The sequence below is a fragment of the Spinacia oleracea genome, chromosome 4 (genome assembly GCF_020520425.1).
Source record: "Spinacia oleracea cultivar Varoflay chromosome 4, BTI_SOV_V1, whole genome shotgun sequence".
In the NCBI taxonomy this organism is placed as follows: domain Eukaryota; kingdom Viridiplantae; phylum Streptophyta; class Magnoliopsida; order Caryophyllales; family Amaranthaceae; genus Spinacia; species Spinacia oleracea.
The window spans coordinates 30,781,721-30,801,579 of NC_079490.1; the positions used below are offsets into that span (position 1 = coordinate 30,781,721).

Below are 19,859 nucleotides of genomic sequence, written 5' to 3' on the forward strand. Positions count from 1 at the left end.
TGGCTTTTATATTTGCATTGGCTTCCCTTTGTGGGGACAAGGCATTTATTGGGGAAGTTATTTGCTTGAGTGGAAAACCAATGTGGCAATTTACCTTTGGTGAATCATGCATTTGGGCGGATAGTTTATTATCATTGGCAAGTACTTTGCTCCTTATGATTGAGTAGTAGTACTGTCGCTGGGCCAGCCTTGGAGAATGATTTGTGTGCCTTGGCGATTTGGCAGATGAGTATCTTGATGGAGGATGATTGCCAATTGGCGAATGATGTTGGGCGAGTGACGTTCCAACATTGGCGAGTAGTTTATTCTTGCGCTTTGCGGCATATGGCTTATTTTTGCGGCACAACTTAACTGGTTTGGGCTGATGATAATAGATAAATGTAGTGCTTATAATACCTTGTGGGCCAGCCCGTATAAATGTAGTGCTTACAATATTGCTGGCGTCTTGGAGTGGGCGAGTAGTTTCATTACAGACCACCAATTTTCCTTAACTCCCCTTGTATTTTGGCGGTTTGTGGCATTTATATAACAGCCATGTTTAGCGCATGGGGCTGTTACATCACGCATTTAGGCGACTAATATTCGCAAGATTTTTGCAGGCCAAGCCATAGATTTGGGCGCTTATCACACCGCTCGATGGATGGGCGGTTGATGGAGACCGAGATAAATGGCTGAGTTGATGCACCTGCTCGGCGTGGCTGTTGGTCTCCACACGTGGGATGTGGATGCTCAGGCTTGGCTGTTGGTTTCCTTGAGGTGGTGTATGATGCTTCTCTAGCCGGGCTTGGCTGTTGATTTTCCGCGTGTGTGGTACCCGGGTTGGGTGCAGGGCTGTTGGTTTTCCTGCGCGAATGAGACGTGTTATCCTTGCACTTAGCCCAAGGTTGGGCGTTTGGCTGTTGCTTGCTACGGTTGGGCGAGAAGGGTGTGCGAGGTGTGAGCTCTTGGGCGTGGTGCATGCACTTGGTCGCTGGGCATGGTGCACGCACTTGATCGAATGTTCGAGCAAAGACAAGTGCTCGTGACGACGATCGGTCGATGGACAGGCATTCGCTAATGAGGCTCGATGTGGGGGCATAGGGTGTTGGCTTCGCACACGACATGCTCGCTCAACAGGGACCGGGCTTGGCTGTTCTTTCTCGTACTGGGCGTTTCGCGGGCGCACGTGAAGGACAAAGCTTGGCGTGGCTGTTGGTGTGAGCAAAACTTGGTGTGGCTGTTTCTTATCTTGGTGCGTATAGGAATGGGAGCGCCCAAGGCTGCGTGTACGCTGGCTGCTCTTGCTCGCAATCTTGTTGGTGGGCGAGGGATATGTCGTGGCTTCTACTTGTCGCACATGATGGTGCCATGGCTTCTACTTGCCTCACACGATTCACATGCTTAGGAAAACGAAGGGGCGCCATGCTTGGATAGACTTAGATATTTTTTGCTAAGTATGGGAATGGGCTGTTGTTCTCCAAAGGGACTAATGAGCCCCATGCTTGGGCGAACGATGATGCACCATTCTTAAAAATGACTTAGATTATTTTGCTAAGTATAGGAATGGGCTGCTGTTCTCCAAAGGAGCTAATGAGCCCCATGTTTGGGCGAACGATGATGCACCATTCTTGAAAATGACTTAGATTATTTTGCTAAGTATGGGAATGGGCTGCTGTTCTCCAAAGGGACTAATGATATGTGTGTTTTATATAGAGTTTTTACCCCCGTCCCTTAGTACTTTTTGATCTCAAATGAGCTCTTCGGAGCGATTTTTAGTACTAATGTGCTCCTTGTAGTGTGTTTGTAGTTTCAGGTTCATCATTGTAGGAATTAGCATATTTTTGTGCATTTCCTACTCATTTGAATCAATACAAGAGATTATGTACTTTCGAGAGCACAAACATTAAGTTTGAAGAGTTTTGAAGCAAATCGAATAACGAAGGAAGTACAAAAATGACTATAGTCCACTATTTTAAGCATAACTCAAGTTCTACAACTCCAAATTATGTAACTCTAATTGGGTTGGATTCTAGACTTCAATAGCTTTCCAACAAGTGGTCACTCGCCTAATTCCGACGAATAACGAAGGAGATATGACGTTTTGAATATAGAGGATCGTGCAGTTTCATTACGCGCCCGATCGGGCGGGCTTCGCCCGATCCGGATCGGGCGGTCATTCTGGGCGCTGTTCTGGGCATTTTGCAACCGCCCGATCGGGCGGAATTTCTCCCGATCGGGCCGACTATCGAGCACATCGCCCGATCGGGCGAAGCGTCGCCCGATCGGGCGACGCCAACCTCCAGCGTATTTCGCGAGTTTTTATTTTCCATTTTGGGCTCTATTTTGGGCAAACTATAAATACTAGCCCCTTATATTTTTAGTGACATCTTATTTTCTAGTTTCAAACACTTAGTTTATTTTCCTAAGCTTAGTTTTCTCCCCAATTGTTCCAACACTTAGTTTTATTTCCAATTAAAAGTTCAAACTTTAGTATTCCATTGTTCTTCAATTAGGTATTATTTTCTTACTTTGATTTATTACTTTGTTTCAATTATGCTTTCAATTAATATGCTTGCTTTGTTTATTGATAATATGTGTGAGTAGTTTAATTTCTAGGGTTTGAGGATCCATGAATTAATATGATGGGATTTTGAATAATTGTGATTATTGACATTGTGATTAATTCCTATTGATTGGTTTATTCCACTATTCAATTAGATTTGCGCAGGTTTAATTGTGTAGTTATGCAATATCAAGTTAAAATTCGAGAGATGTAATTTGATGTTTAGGCTTGTGTCAATACGTAGAATTGGGATTAATAAGTAGCGAGAGCCCGTTAATTCTAAGTCTATGACTAGTATCGATTCGAGAGAGCATGCTAGTCTAATTAATTACTTTGTTAATTATCGTGATTGTTCATTGTCCTGTATTGTTAATTGCTGGTGAACCTATGCCCTAGATGAAGGAAATGATGCCCTTGGTCCAAGTATGCATTCTATGTTAAGTCTAATAAGTGCGGTTCAGTATTAATTAACAAGTTAATAATTCAGTGAGATCAAGTGAGCTGAATGCCTAGCTAGAGGCCGCTTCAGTTCAAGTGGAATTAATGATATTAATCCACAGCTTACTCTTGACTGAACCCGTAGGGTCACACAAATAGTACGTAAACGGATCAAGTATTTAATGGCATTAAATACTCCATCTATGGATATTCGGAATCGATGGATCTTGGTTTCAGTGGGAGCTGAGATCGTCACAGGCAAGAAATGAATGCTCCGGAAACGATGATATTGCCGGAAACGGAAATATGGATCGTATCGGAAATATAAATATTATCCAAGTCGTAGATGTTGTCGGAAACGGAAACATGGTACGTATCGGAAAATATTATCGGAAATGGAAATATTGCCGGAAACGGAAATATTGTCAGAATCGGAAATATTATCGGAATCGGAAAATAATTCCGGAAACGGAAATATTAAATATTTGTTCAAAACGGAAATTAATTCCGGAATCGGAAATATTAAATATTGTTCGTATCGGAAATGAATTCCGGAATCGGGAAATTAATCGGAAGCGTATCGTACGAATTAGCATCGGACGAGGGCTGCCAGACGAAGGCCCAGCACGAAGCCGGGCCATCGCCCAGCAAGCCAGCGCGCCACAACGCACCAGCCAAGGCTGCGCCAGGCCCACCGCAAGGCAGGCCCAGCGCGCGCCAAGGCTGCGGCAGCGTGTGGGCCTCGTGGCAATGGGCTGCGAGCTCGCGGGCTGCGCGCGCGCGCATGGCGCCCCTCGTGGGCTGCTGTGCGTGCGTGTGTGTGTTTGTGTGCTATACGAATCCTAAAGCTATCAGGTTTCGACATATGATTAAATTCCTAAACCTAAAAGGATGAATTAATTAAATAAGAATTCTATTAGGATTCTAGTTTAATTAATTCGTATCCTAATAAGATTACAATTCCTTTTCCATACCTCTATAAATAAGGGCCTAGGGTCATTATTTGTATAGACGATTTCAAGTATTCAAAGTGATTTTTGAGAGCAAAAATTCAGTCATACAATTGCCTACATTAGCCGAAAATTCTAAGTACCTTAAGGGCGATTCTAGTTGGTCAAGCTTAAGGCGGATCCGGACGTGCTGTGGACTATCTATGGAGGGACGACACTTGGAGTCCTAAAGACTTGTTCTTGTTCGGTTCGGGCGCAGCTAGGGAGGGCACGCAACAAAGTGTATGCATCTAAACTATGCTAAATGATTATGTTTAAATAATATGCTTTCCTGGCTTTATGGTTTTTCCGCATGATTTATGAATTGTCATATGTATCATAACCTAACAGTGGTATCACGAGCCTCTTATTATTTTCATAATCTAAATTGCATGAACATGGTTAAATATTACAAATTTGCAAGAATTAAAAGGGGTGATTAATTTTCGTAATTGTTAATTAATTGCAAATTGCGTTTATTTAATTATACGTACGCAGTTTTTTGGCAGTTTCTTCGTTACTCATCCAAATCGAGTGATTTTTGTGTCAATTCCGCATGTAAAAGGCATTCTAAAATTTTGACAAAAATAATATTTTTCTGCTGAACCCAGAATTCTCAAATTCGAAGCCTAACTATGACTTTTCGGAGGTTTTAGTTTTTCGAATGCAAAATTTCGTAAACTTAAGATGTTAAATTAAATATTTGCGATTCTTGTTGATAAATCTTGAATTTTTGATTGACCTACTGTATATGTTTAACAAGTTTGAATGCCTAGCCTTGTTAATTATGCAATCTAATTTGTAATTATGATTAATTTGCTGAAAAATTGGAATAATTTAAAATTAATTTGATTTTCATAATTAGTTATAATTTAATTAGATACCTATGATTAAAAACCACCATAAAAATTGTAAATTTATGTTAAATTTTAAATTTTTATGACCTAGACTTGAATCCATGTTAATCGGAAATCAATTAAATAATAAATTTTCGATTTTTCGTCCTAAAATTTGAAATTAATATTATTTATTAATTTGTCATTAATTTTGAATATAAATTTTTAATTTTTATGCGATTCGCTCATATAACTTGCACGCACAAAGCAATGGACGCTACGTGTTACCCTTAAGGGGTGTTGTATAGTGCGGGCATGTGACGACGAGCAAGGGAGCTCGTCGCCCATGCAGTACGAATGCTATGAGCAAGGCCATGGTGCACGAGCGCAAGGTAGCAACCCTGCCTTGTGTCGTGGGCTGTGTGCGATGGGCGAATGGGCGAGAGCAAGGCACGAGCAGTCGCGTGTGGGCAGCAAGCGAGCTGCGCCACAGCGCGCACTGCCTCGCGCAAGCGTGCGGAGCCTCGCACGCAGCGAGCGCAAGCTCGCGTGCCACGAGTGCTACGCCCAGCATCGATCGCTCGCGCGCAGCGAGCGCCAGCTCGCATGCCACTGCCTCGTGCGATGTGCGCAAGCTCGCGTGCGACGAGGGCAGGCGCGCAGCGAGCCAGAGGCCAAGCATACCTCGGATGCCTTGCGATGGAATGCAGCAGCAATGCGACGCAGCGCATGGGCTGCGCGCACATGGCCAGCGATGGCTGCGTGCGTGTGGCCTATGGCTGTGCGTTGCGTGGGGTTGTTGCGTTACGATTAGATCGTTTTAAAATTTTAATTTGAAATTTTCAGTTTTCGAAATTTTAATTAATTTTAAAATTAATAATTTAAATTGTTTTCTTGGATTTTAATTTTGAATATTATAATTATAATAAATTTTATTTATTCTAATTATTTTACTAAAATTAAAATCATGAATTAATTTAAATACGACTGAAATTAAATTAAATTTATGGATTCAATTATAAATTTATATGAGCTTTAAATTTTAATTAAATTTGTATGTTTCCGGTTAGACTAGAAATACATTTTTATGTTTAAAATTAGTAAAGCATATGAATTTATTGGTTTAAGTGGGAGCCCTTTTTAGTCATAAACTCTTGATTAGGTCTACAAATCCTTAAGGTTAAAACAACTTGATTAGAATTAATAAGGACTGAATAATTTGTAGATTATTGGTGCCCTTGATTAATTGCTGCAAATGTTTATGTGATGCATAATGTGTTTTACTAACCAGCTATGTGGGCCATTCATGATAATGAATGGGTGAATGGTATATATTGTATATGTACTGTTTTGCAGGTTATGAAGTGACTAGTATGGCCCAAATAGGATAGAAAATATGGTCTGCATACCATTAATTTGAATGTAATTGGTCTAAAGTACCAAAGTAGTTTTTCAATTCAAATATGGTCTGCGTACCATCAAATAGTTCTAATTAGTTTTAATTATAACTTATCCTATTTGAAGAAAATGGTGCCTCCCACGGAGATTTTCAAGACGGACTTTGAAGTTGAAGCTTCAAGATGAAGTCGGGCCATACTAGATCACATTTATCTTATGCATGCTTTAAGTTATTTATTGTTTTAAATATGTCTTAAAATGCATGAGATCAAAGCTTGATTATGTTGCATGATTAAGGATTTTAGTTCACTTAAAATCTAACCAACATAGTAAGAGCCTTAAGTTCCAAACTTAAAAATTGAGTTATAAGGTGCCATGCCAAAATGATATCCTTTACATCAATCTAGTAATAGTTTTCGCTCAGCGAGGTGTTACTTATTGGTCCTAAAGGGGCAAGGTACACAAATAATTGTGAGTACATGTTAGTTTTGGTGAAACTCAACGATATAAGTAAGGAGTCCTTTTATGTCGTGGCAAAATCGATAGGTTTACCTAATAAGTTCTTAGACGTACCTATCAACCAAGAATAGTTTCTAGACTATTAGCAAAAGGCTTTTGCTTACCTAAAATGTTTTAGAATTGAGTCGACAAACTGTGCTTAATTCTTCAATGGTTTTAGGGTCTTGGAATCATTTTATTCACACCTGCCGGAACACATAATTCGAATAAAATGTTAATGACTTGTTTAAATTGCATGATTGCTTTCATTTTCAAGTTATTATTCATGATAAACGTTTAGACTTTGCATGCTTCAATGTATGTTTTAATTATTGTTTATAATTAAATATCTTGCGCTGCAATAAATCCTTTTAGAAAGGTAACCGTAAATTTCCTCGATTGGTAGTGAATTCAAGAACGATTCACGGAAATGAGAGAAAATGAGCGATTTAAAATGTACGTTTCTTTTAGCGACTTTTATGGTTGTTTTCGAGTATCAAAGTCGAATGGCAAACCGATTGGTGCTTGTGAATTCAAAATACAATGTAGTTTTGAGATCATAAAGCATTGAGTTTAAACACTCAGCTTTACCAATGGTTAACAACCTAATATCTTTGTCCATTTAATTCTCGAATGAGTCTAGTCCCTAGACAGTCGAATAAGATTGATGCTTAGAGAACTTTAGAAGCTTCTAGTAAGATCATCTAGTTGAAACAGAATATTCAACATAAATAAAATGGTAAGAACTCAGTTGGAATGACATCGGACATGTCTAACAAAGTATAAAAGTCAACACTATAGAATTCAATTCTTAAGACTATAAGAAAGGGTACAAGAAATAGGAAAACAAGGAACAAATGAAAGGAATTTACGATTCCGTTTCTACCTATAAGTTTATGTTTAAAGAGAAGTGACCTAGCAATCAAACTTCCTTGGTATCATATACCGCTTGAGGTTCTTACTTCGGTAATAACTCAAACAATGGAAGCTAGGCTACACTAATGACCTACAAGTGGGAAATGAAGCATGGCAATGCTACATTAGTTGTAGGGTCATCTAGTTTGTTTTAAGTCCTTCAAAGGCTGGAACTTAATGGCTATTTTGTTCCATAATCAGCATACCTAAATTTCTGTTTCAAACATAGAAAGACTCACATTCAAGAAAACAAAAACAATGTTTGTTTGTTTATTTGAATGAAATGGTCAATTACGGTTTGAGTCAATATGCTTGATTAAAACAAACAACTCTTTAACAATAAAACTTTACTAGGTTCAAATCAACCCCTTGATTTGAGTTCCACTAATCTTTGGCATTGTTGCTTAGACCATATCAACAAGTTAACATTCAAAAGCTCTATTTTGATGGACTTTTGAAAGTTCATTGATTTCTAGATCAATTTAAGACGACTAGTCTTACTTGTTGAAAGTAACAAAAGATATGAACTATTGTTAGAACGCCTAGACAATAGAGTTCAAAGCTAAAGAAAGATTTTATGACTTTATTATTTCACATGGATTTGAGTGAATATAGATTTATTGACTCAAATGTGATATAAGTTGAATCTATTTGGGTAGTTCCAAGATTCAGAAGTATAAAATCCACTTGGCAAGAAATCATAAAGATCTAGGTTAGATCATGTTGATGATTACTTGAGACCAAATATGATCATCAATGGTTGTGTGTTGTAATTTCACAATCTAGGTCCATAAGATATGGCATATCTTAGTTGGAATAATTGAAGTCAATTAGTACTTGATTCGATTAATGATGAATCATAAGGACTTTTCCTATAATTTCTAAAACAAAATGCTCAACTACCACCAAACTAAACCAAATTCGTCAAAGCTATTGAAAAGTAATTTCAGAATAACTTTTCATAAAATATATCTAGAGAGTTGCAAAACTCAGTGGGAGCTTAGTGTTTGTCATTCGACAAACTAAGGCCCAAGTATAGATATATGTTTCATTGTGATTTATTCAAATGAGACACAAGGGTATTGTTTCTACCACGAATTTTTGAGAACATAATGTTTGTTTGCTCGAAATAATGTCCTTTTGGAGATTCGTTTCCAAAATGACAAGTGGGAGAAAATAGACCTCGAAAGTCTTCGAGGAGAACAACAAACATAAACGGACATTCCGGAGGCTTTTCGAAGTGCTTCAGAAAATCCGAACTTATTCTTTAAGGACTTTAGAAGTGGCTTTAAAGAATAAGACTTCTCTTAGAAGACTTTACAAGTGCTTCAAGGAGAACATAATATTCAAAGGACTTTCAAGGGGCTATTGATATTCCGTTGTTTGATGTTCTATACCCTTGTAGGCATAGAGTTCAAGTCACTGAAACTATGAGATTCTTCTATTAGATAGTGAAGAAACATGGAGTTCAGGTCACTGAAACTATGCAATTATTCTATTAGATAGTAAAGAAACCTACAACTTGCAGTCAAACTATTAATGAGTTTGTGACCTGTAAGAAAGCTATGACGAAACCCAGATTCCCTAAAATGGTTAGAGGCCATATATAGACTCAAATGTTTTAAATGGCTAGAGGCCATAAAACATACTCAATGTTTTGATGACAAAATTAAAATTTTGTTGATTTGCAAGAATAGTTTCACACCTATTGGTTGCAAGTTTGTTTTAAGGATAAAAACCATCAAACGTGAAATTGTGTTCACACACAAAGCTAGATTAGTTGGTAAAGGTTACAAGCAAATTCACGATGTGGATTGTGTTGAAACCTCATGCAAAATCGTAATGCTTAAGTCTATAATTCAAGCAATGATTGCATATTGGTACATATGGCAATTGGATGACAAAACATCTTCCTCAGTCAAAATGTTGGAAGAAACTATGTACATGGTATGTCATAGGATTTGTGGATCCAAATAAATGCTTGAAAAGAAAAGCTAGTTTATAAAATCTAAGTACAGATTTAAGCAAGCAATTGGGAATTAGAAATGTATTTTAGTGAAGCTAATAAGTATTTTAGTTTCATAAAATGTACATGATTCTTATAGATATATAAGAAGTTTAGTGGGAGTACGTAAAACTTAATTGGTCCTATGTGTATCACACATATCTCTCTATTGTGAAATAACATTCAAATGCTAATGACTTAGATTTGAAATTATTCATCAATGATGGACCATGGAGAAACTTAGTATATACTGGGTATTAAGATCTATTTACAAAGATCTTATGATATTGTTTAGTAATGGCATTTACTAAATCAAACACGAAAGACTCCATTGGAGATATTCGATCCATATGAATAAATCTAAGTAATGAATGTTTGAACTATGTATAAGCATTTACTAAGTTAAACATCGAAGAATCTAATGAGATTCTTCACCTATATTATATGTCAAAGAATTTAGTTGGATTCAGTATCTACTGTAACTGAATGAGCTAAAGTTACATGAATAGAATTCAATTGGAAATTATTCCGCAAAAGAATTTATCATGTATATAATATAATATGAGGATCGCCAAAAACGTATCGTATGACTTTAGGCATGACGAACATATACCAATCTCTATTGATCTAAGTGAAGATCAACTAGATTGAGATCAAGAACACTTATGGTACATGAAAAGGTACATAGGAATAGTTCTTGATTCAAGGAAATAAAGATATGCTAAATATTGATGCTACACGCATAAACACTGGCAAAGGATCAAGCAAGACCCTTTGGAGTTAACCATTGACAAGGACGAGCTAAAGAGCATCGTGTTTTGAAATGGCAACATGGATTGAAGACCATGAGTTGTTGCGTGGGAAATTAAAATAATAATTTCTATGTTCTAAGATATAGTTGGAGAGTCTTCCACATATCTGTGAACTGCTTGGATAAGTAGATCCAAACAAAGCATCACTAGCAACCTATACAGTTGAAGTAAAAGTAATTATTGCCTAAGAAGCAATAAAATAGAGTTGTTTAAAGAGTTCTTCACTGAACTTGGGTAGATCACATGTCTGTTGACTTAATAGTTCTTCATTGCAAAATGCGTAGAACCACTCTTGTAGCTAGAAAGAATAGATCACAAACTAAACACACTCAAAAGATCTTATCATCCTATCTCGAAGAGACATTCGATGAAAAGGATATTAAGATTGGCAAAGCATGATAACTAAACCTATGCAACAAGTGAGAAGCAACACTCACATTGTAGCACTGGAAATCAAGCATAGCTTTGAATTCCATGAACTGTTTTAGAAGATGGGTTTGAGGCCCATGGTTGTAAAACATTGGGGTTGAACATTTATCATATATGAAATATATTTTCATATTCCATTTAATCTTGGTTTAGTATTAAATGATGAGTCCCTTCAATTTGCCGATATATTCAAGATAGACTGTCAGGACCAGTCCTGTGACTAAGAAATGTCTATCAAGTGAACTTGAATGTCTAAGGTTGAAAATGGTCCCTAGTCGGAGTTTTCTATAAAATTGGACGCATAGAAAACGTTAGACGATTAGAATGCAAGATGACTAGTAGTTCTGTTTCTTGAACTATGTGGACATGGCAATGTCATAATCATTTGCATAGATACTTACTTTGGGAAGACTAGTATCGGACAAGACCTATGAAACTTTACTGTAAGAGATGAAAATCTGTCATAAGTAAATTTCATTAAAATTATTAGACACTAAATCCTCAATACCTGAGTGATTTGAGATTACTTGTTTGAGAACTGGTTGCTTTGACGTTGACCAACCGTCGCACCGTAAAAGGAGGCTATAAAGGCACCGCTCAGGTAATCACCTATCAAACGAAGTCTAATCTCAAGATCACAAGATTGGGATTTTCCTCCCATAAATTGGGATGAGATGCTTAAAAGTTGTACAAGGCCACTCGGAGAGCTAGAAACTGTGAAATGCATGGCCGTGCTCGGATGAATCATAGGCTATGATTATCTGTTTATTTGATCAGTTGAACTCTGAAACCGAGGAACACCTCTGGACATAATAAGGATGACAACTCTTACCTTATATTCAAGAGCAAGCATCGAGCGACAAAGGAATTAGGAAATGCACACTTGTCCCTAAGGACAAGTGGGAGACTGAAGGAAATGATGCCCTTGGTCCAAGTATGCATTCTATGTTAAGTCTAATAAGTGCGGTTCAGTATTAATTAACAAGTTAATAATTCAGTGAGATCAAGTGAGCTGAATGCCTAGCTAGAGACCGCTTTAGTTCAAGTGGAATTAATGATATTAATCCACAGCTTACTCTTGACTGAACCCGTAGGGTCACACAAATAGTACGTAAACGGATCAAGTATTTAATGGCATTAAATACTCCATCTATGGATATTCGGAATCGACGGATCTTGGTTTCAGTGGGAGCTGAGATCGTCACAGGCAAGAAATGAATGCTCCGGAAACGATGATATTGCCGGAAACGGAAATATGGATCGTATCGGAAATATAAATATTATCCAAGTCGTAGATGTTGCCGGAAACGGAAACATGGTACGTATCGAAAAATATTATCGGAAATGGAAATATTGCCGGAAACGGAAATATTGTCAGAATCGGAAATATTATCGGAAACGGAAAATAATTCCGGAAACGGAAATATTAAATATTTGTTCGAAACGGAAATTAATTCCGGAATCGGAAATATTAAATATTGTTCGTATCGGAAATGAATTCCGGAATCGGGAAATTAATCGGAAGCGTATCGTACGAATTAGCATCGGACGAGGGCTGCCAGACGAAGGCCCAACACGAAGCCGGGCCATCGCCCAGCAAGCCAGCGCGCCACAACGCACCAGCCAAGGCTGCGCCAGGCCCACCGCAAGGCAGGCCCAGCACGCGCCAAGGCTGCGGCAGCGTGTGGGCCTCGTGGCAATGGGCTGCGAGCTCGCGGGCTGCGCGCGCGCGCATGGCGCCCCTCGTGGGCTGCTGTGCGTGCGTGTGTGTGTTTGTGTGCTATACGAATCCTAAAGCTACCAGGTTTCGACATATGATTAAATTCCTAAACCTAAAAGGATGAATTAATTAAATAAGAATTCTATTAGGATTCTAGTTTAATTAATTCGTATCCTAATAGGATTACAATTCCTTTTCCATACCTCTATAAATAAGGACCTAGGGTCATTATTTGTATAGACGATTTCAAGTATTCAAAGTGATTTTTGAGAGCAAAAATTCAGTCATACAATTGCCTACATTAGCCGAAAATTCTAAGTACCTTAAGGGCGATTCTAGTTGGTCAAGCTTAAGGCGGATCCGGACGTGCTGTGGACTATCTACGGAGGGACGACACTTGGAGTCCTAAAGACTTGTTCTTGTTCGGTTCGGGCGCAGCTAGGGAGGGCATGCAACAAAGTGTATGCATCTAAACTATGCTAAATGATTATGTGTAAATAATATGCTTTCCTGGCTTTATGGTTTTTCCGCATGATTTATGAATTGTCATATGTATCATAATCTAACACTAGATTCCCTTAATATCTTGATTCATACTTATTTAATTATCGTTCGTAGTATTAGTTTACAAACAATCAACCAAATCTTGTTCCCAATAATTTAGTTTAATTAATTAATAGTAGAAAGAACGCATGTCTTCCTGTGGATTCGATCCTGACTTCCCTTGCTACCTAGCTAGTGGACCTTAGGTTATTTTTGATTAGGTGATACGACTTTAGCCTGTCAAATTTTGGCGCCGTTGCCGGGGAAACGGTTTTATTTTCTGTTATTAATTGTTTTTCTAGATTATTGTTTGTTACTTCTCAAGGGACTCCCGTTCCTTGAGGCCGGATCTCACGACTGTTTTCTAGTTTTTGCTTGTTTATGCCCAGGACTGTCCATACCAGCGATCTGACTTTGTTCGATCCTGAACCTGAACGGACCTTTCGTAGACGGCGTAGATTCGTTAAACAGTTGAGAGACTATTCTGACTCTGAATCCGACTATCTGATTAACAATCTATTCCATACAGATTCAAAGATGGGTGACCAAGCACCACCACCGCCACCCGCACTTGTGCCAAGGCTTACAGACTACTCTAAACCAAGTCTGTCTATGCTCCCCAAGGCAATCATGCCTTCCATTGCGGTCGAGAATTTCAAGATCGAACCCCAGCTGATAAACATGATCGAGAGACACCAATTCGGTGGGGAAAAGGGTGAAGATCCTAATCTCCATATCCAGTCTTTCATTCAGTATTGTGCCACCATTAAGCAGAAGAATTTAACACCAGAGATGACTATGGAGATACTCTTTCCATTTTCATTGAGTGGGAAGGCAAAGCTATGGATTAATAGTCTCAACCGCGCAACTATGAAAATCATCGATTGAAATTCTTTGGCCCTTGCATTCTATGTTAAATATTTCCCACCTGAGAAGACAGCTCGTCTAAGGGGACAGATATTAGGTATCTCTCAACAAGCAGATGAGAGTTTGTTCGAGGTTTGGGAAAGATTCAAGGACTTGCAAAGAGAGTGCCCACACCATGGTTTGGAGGACTGGTTCCTGGTTCAGCAGTTCTATAAAGGTCTGGGTAATGAGTCTAGGTGTCTTTTGGATTCAGCTTCCAGTGGGAGATTTATGCAACTGGAGGTGCCTAGAGCTTTAGAGGTGATTGAGGAGATAGCCATCCATAGTGCCCAATATGGGAATCCTAGAGGTTTTGCCGATCGTGGTGTTAAGCATGAGATGAACTCTATTGAACAGCTTACTGCTCAGCTAACTGCCCTACATCACAAGCTGGATAATATGCAAAACGCATCTTCCCAAGCCACCCAACAAGCTAGTGTCGCCGCAATGAGTGCTCAGTTGGCCAATGTCTGTAATAGTTGTGGGATGCAAGGTCATTATGCACCGGAATGTAGGAGCTCTATTGAACAATGCAATGCATTCCAGGCCTACAAGCAGAACAATCCGTACTCCAACTCATACAATGAGGGGTATAAAAACAACCCCCTATTATCATATAGGAGTACTAATGTTCAGAACCCCCACCAGATTCAACACCCTCCACCACCACAACAACCTTACCAACCACCACCACAGCAGCCCTACCAACCGCGAAGTAACTACAACCCGCAGCCTAGTGGACCACCTGGCTTTCCTCCACAGCCTCAACCCACACAGCCTGATCCCATGCTTGTTGAGATGCGAAATATGATGTTAGAATTGCAGAAGTCTCTGAGCGAAAAGGATGCCAAAATCGATGCCCTCACTGCTCATAACAAGATCATGGATAAACAGTTGGCACAAATGGCTACTACTCTCGCAGAGAGACCCAAGGGTCAACTCCTTTCACAGCCTGTGACCAGAGAGTCTGTAAATGCTGTCACTTTGCGGAGTGGATATGAGTATGATGGGCCACCTATGACTATAGAGGAAGGGGTTGAAGTATCTGTAAGTGGTGATGTGCCAAGAGAAAGTGAGAATGTGGTCAAAGAGAAGGAAGCTGACACAAGGGTTGAGAAGAAAGTTGAGATACAAGTTCCACCTATCAAACTTCCCTTCCCTCATCGTCAGCTAAAGAACAAGCTAGACAAGCAGTTTGGTAAGTGTGAGGGGGGTCGAAAAAGCGCGAGGCTAATGCGTGACCTTGTCCCTCGTGGGTGTGACGATTATTTTTATTCAATCAAGTGTAATTGGATTTCCTGTGAGTATACACCCAATTGACTAGTAATATAGGAGTCGCCATTCAGTTTTTAACAACAATGAGAAAAACTGACAAAACCCGGTTATCGTGACATAAAGGGAGTGCAATTATGTTTGACCACGACGGCCGTAGGTTCCCTTGTGATCCCTGGTGTGGGGATCTCTCAATATACACCCGCAAGGTAGAGATTGAGGGTTCGGGGGACTGTAACTACCGAGAGGAGTAATTCGCTCGTCGATAACTCCAGAGGCAGGATATCCTTACTAGCTCAGCATAAATAATTGAAGGGACATGCGTTAACTATTAAACTAATCTGAGTTGATTTTAGCAATATGCAACATATAATACTAATTCGATCGTGATTATCTGATTTAAATAACATTAAGGGACCTAACATGATAATCCGATTTCCCAAAAATATTATATTTGTTAGGCGTGATAGAATAATCATATTAGGTTAGTTTAACAGTTCATAAAAAGGGCGAGGAAAGCAGTTAAATCATCGAAAAGGGACACATTACGACGCACCCTTGAGAGGTGCGTCACGGTTCTCAGAAAACTAACCACTTTGACTTTGCTATTTCTCCTTTTTATTTAACGAATCTCAATTATGGGACAGGATACGTTCTGTTCGATTTATGGATCGATTGCGACAGAACACGTGAACAGTTTCGCAGCGAGAGGCTTAGGCTAAGGGGTTTAGAGTCAATACTCAGAATATATTATGTGTTGTTGTGTGTTGTTTCACGTCAAAACTAGGGGCCTATTTATAGGGAAGAGTTCGTGGAAAGATAGGATTGCAGAGTTCTAATCCGCAAAGAGTTAGGAAAAAACACGTACCCAGGTACTTTCAGCGCCCAGGCCTGGGCGCCGAAGATTTCGGCGCCCAGAGCCAGGCGTTGAAAATAGGATCTGGGCAGTTTTGTTTAGTCAGATTCGGATTCCTAAAATCCGTAGAGTTTGAGATTAATTCGAGTTTGAGATTTCATGACGGAATGCGTCTGGGCCCGTTACGAACTCTAAGTTCGTTAGAATTTTAATTAATACGTAACTCTTATTTTCGAATCCTATTAGGAATAGGATTCTCGCAGTTTTCTATCTCATTTAGGATTTATGTTGGAGTGCAACACCTAATTCTGACAGGTTTCTATCTTTTATGATTTGCCACTTTTAAAAGCTACGTTTTACGACAGTTACTATTTTTAGCAGGTTTCCATAAATAGCAGGTTTCGGGTGAAATGAAATGGGGAATCGAGATTCGTTTATTTTATAGGAGATGCGTTGTCAAGTGGAGTTTTTATGCTTTCATCATCGAACCTTTCCCTTGCGGGAACGGGGACAAAAAGTAGGTGTCTACAGTTAGCCCCCACTTTGACTGAGTCTTGGAGTAAGACGATGGTCAAAGTATTAGACGGAGTGCGTCACACAAGCCATGGTGTATGTGACCTGTTTTGCGAGGGTCTCACGAGCCCCCGAGTGATAACATTTGACTTAAGGGTCATCACTTGAAGTGTCGACATATCCCTCACGTGTCATTGGGATTTGTCAACTGATAGTATAGAAACTTCCTCACTTTGTCATTGGAAGGATCTAAAGGTGCGTAGAAACTCCCTCACTTTGTCATTGGGAGTAGCTACAGAGTTTTTCGAAATCAAAGCTATAAAGTGTAATTGGGCCTGGCCAAGCCCAATCACGAGGTAAAACATTTTTAAAGATTCTCATTTTCAGGGCTAGCTAAACGAGAAAACCCCCTTGTTTTTATAGGACGTAAAACGAAGGAAAATCCAGCATATCGTTCTTTTTTGGAAAAACGAAAAACCAATCCTTTAATTTTTGGAAAAAGGGAAAACCAATCCTTTAATTTTTGGAAAAAGGGAAAACCAATCCTTTAATTTTCGGAAAAAGGGAAAACCGATCCTTTAATTTTCGGAAAAAGGGAAAATCGATCCTTTAATTTTCGAAAAAAAGGAAAACCGATAAAAGTTATCGCTGCAGCGACTAAGGACCTGCGCTGTTAGTGACGCAGACCCCGCCCGCTGAAGGTGGGCGAGCCTGTCCGCTGAGGGTGGACCCCCCGTCCGATAGAAGTGGACGAATCTGTTTTGATGTTTTTGAAAATAAGGACCTCCGCGGTTTGTGACGTAGACCCCGCCGGCTGAAGATGGCGAACCTGTCCGCTAAGGGTGGACACCCCGTCCGATAGAAGTGGACGAATCTATTTTGAAATTTATTTTGCTTTTTTGAAAATAAGGACCTACGCGGTTTGTGACGTAGACCCCGCCGGCTGAAGATGGCGAGCCTGTTTTATTTTGAAGATTTTATTTTCTTTTCATTTTCGAAAACTGAGGACCTGCGCGGCTAGTGACGCAGACCCCGCCCGCTGAGGGTGGGCGAGCCCATTTTGAATTTCTTATTTTGCCTATGTAGAAGGGCTTTTGTGATTACAACCTGTTGGTGGGTCATAATATTTCCTGATTAGATGTGTCCTATAAGTGGGTCCACACTGTGTATATTTTTGTTTAACAATATTTTTTTTTTTGAGATATCCAAACATGATATGGTGTATGGCGTAGTCTAGAAATGTGATTTTGATCGCGCGCTCCTCGTTGAATTCTATTTTTTCGCGAGCCCCCAAGCACTAGGGCTCGTTGGTTGTTTTCCGCATCTTGTAACCATGTTTGGGGTCATGCTCGTATGTGCGAGCGACCTTCTATAGTAGTGTGCTACTCTTAACAAAGCCGTGAGGTGCGACTTTCAGTGAAGAAATCGGCAATTTTCAAGCCGAAATATGGCAGGGCCCAATAGAAGTTAGGGCCTTTTGAGCCTGGATTCATTTTCGGCGCCCAGGCCTGGGCGTTGAAATAATTCACGCCCAGGTGGGGCGTTGAAAGTGTTGTTTGGGCTGGTCTTTTGATGACACAGTCGGCCTCTTGTTCATTCGTTTATTTCACTTGTAAGTTCTATGTATTCTCTTTTCTTTTATTTTTTTCTTTGTTTTTAGAACGTGATGATTTTCTTTGAGAAGCCGTAGCCGATTGGTGGACTACGGTGCTTGTCGCTTTGGGGCGATTATTTTAAGGAACTGTTGCTCTTAAGGCGTACAGTTATTGCGATAGTTGGGCGAGTCTATATGGCCCGAGGAACATACCTTGAGGTGTAAGACTTTGATCGCTCTTATATTTTTTGAACGTGTTCGTGAATGATGATATGTATGTGCGAACGAGCGTTCATAGAATGGCCGTTGTGTGCGGTCCATTAATCAGATTGCTTGAATTGTTTCATTTTTTTTTGAGCAACGACTGATTTTGAATAGTTTGCTTAGAAGCTTGATAGGGTTTAGGCCCATTCATGAAGTGGGCTCAAACATCTTGCCCTTTCGATTGTTCAAACATTTGCTTCGAGATTTTTATTTTATTTTGCTATGGTTGTTTCGTAGCTTGGAGCTCCCAAGTATGCATGTTGGGATGCTTCCTTTTGGCGTACGATTTTTGTAGGTTCTTTCGAGAAAGATGCCCTGGGGTTCCGCTCGTGTAGGTGCGAGCTATCCCTTTCGTGGTAGGTAATATTTTGCTACCTTTAATCCTTAATGTAGAAGTCGTATGGCTTGCATTTGGGCGATAAGTAGTCTTTGCCTCTTACTCTTGGTCGTGCTTGCATTAGTGCAATGTGCCTTACCCTTTTTTAGACTTGTACTGCGGGATTATGGTGCAACGCAGGCTTGTGTGGCCTAACGGCGTGTCTTAGAACATTCCTCCAAGTGTTGGGATATCATTATTTGGAGTACTTCATCGTGCTGAATCGTTCAGGTGCTCGAACAAGTGTAGCACCTTTTGCGTGGGTTTGCACGGCTTATTACTTCGTTCGATGCGATGATTCACAGGTGTTTCTTTCTTGTTTTTGTATCTGGGCAAAACTTGGCTAGCAGAAAGATTCAGCGCCCAGGCTGGGGCGTTAAAGATATCGGCGCCCAGCTCTGGGCGTTGAAAATGATTTCTGGGCAGAACTTTGACAGTTTTTTTTTGATTTTTTTTTCTTTCGCTTTTGCTTTGGAACGATGTAGACTGTGTAACGGGCGCTTTATAGGGCGAGCGTTATGTGCAGTGGATTGATCAAAGTTTTGGTGACTCGCGATTTTAAGTTACCCTTGTTAGTGGGGTGACTTTATATATTCTAAGTAGTGCTTTAGAATTTGGGAGGGGTTGTAGCCATTCTAAGGTTCGGTTTGCACGATTAAAGCTTAGGATTGAGCCCCTATGACATATGTATAGCATTAGCGTCGAGAATTTGCGATAAAATCGTCATTTCGAGCATTTTTAGAGTGTTTTTCTCAAGCCCCCAATTGTAGCTACGGGATTGGCTTGGTGCTATAATGCTTTGCATACGTTTTTATGCATTCATGGTGACACGGATCATGAATAGTTTGAACCAGACTCGTTTAGTGCGGGGTATGTTCGAGTAGTGATTTGCTACTTCTCTTGTAAATGTCGTATTGTGCGACATTGCCATGGTCAAGGTAGTCACATGTTGA

The 19,859-nt window shown here is 39.8% G+C and overlaps 1 non-coding gene across 1 annotated transcript; it reads right to left on the reverse strand.

Annotated features, from left to right (window-relative positions):
- Positions 1–14,067: 14,067 nt before the first annotated feature.
- LOC130460297 (small nucleolar RNA R71) lies at positions 14,068–14,174 on the reverse strand. The gene has a single exon (XR_008920209.1). It is a non-coding gene; the product is annotated as a small nucleolar RNA R71 (small nucleolar RNA).
- Between the last annotated feature and the right edge of the window lie 5,685 nt (positions 14,175–19,859).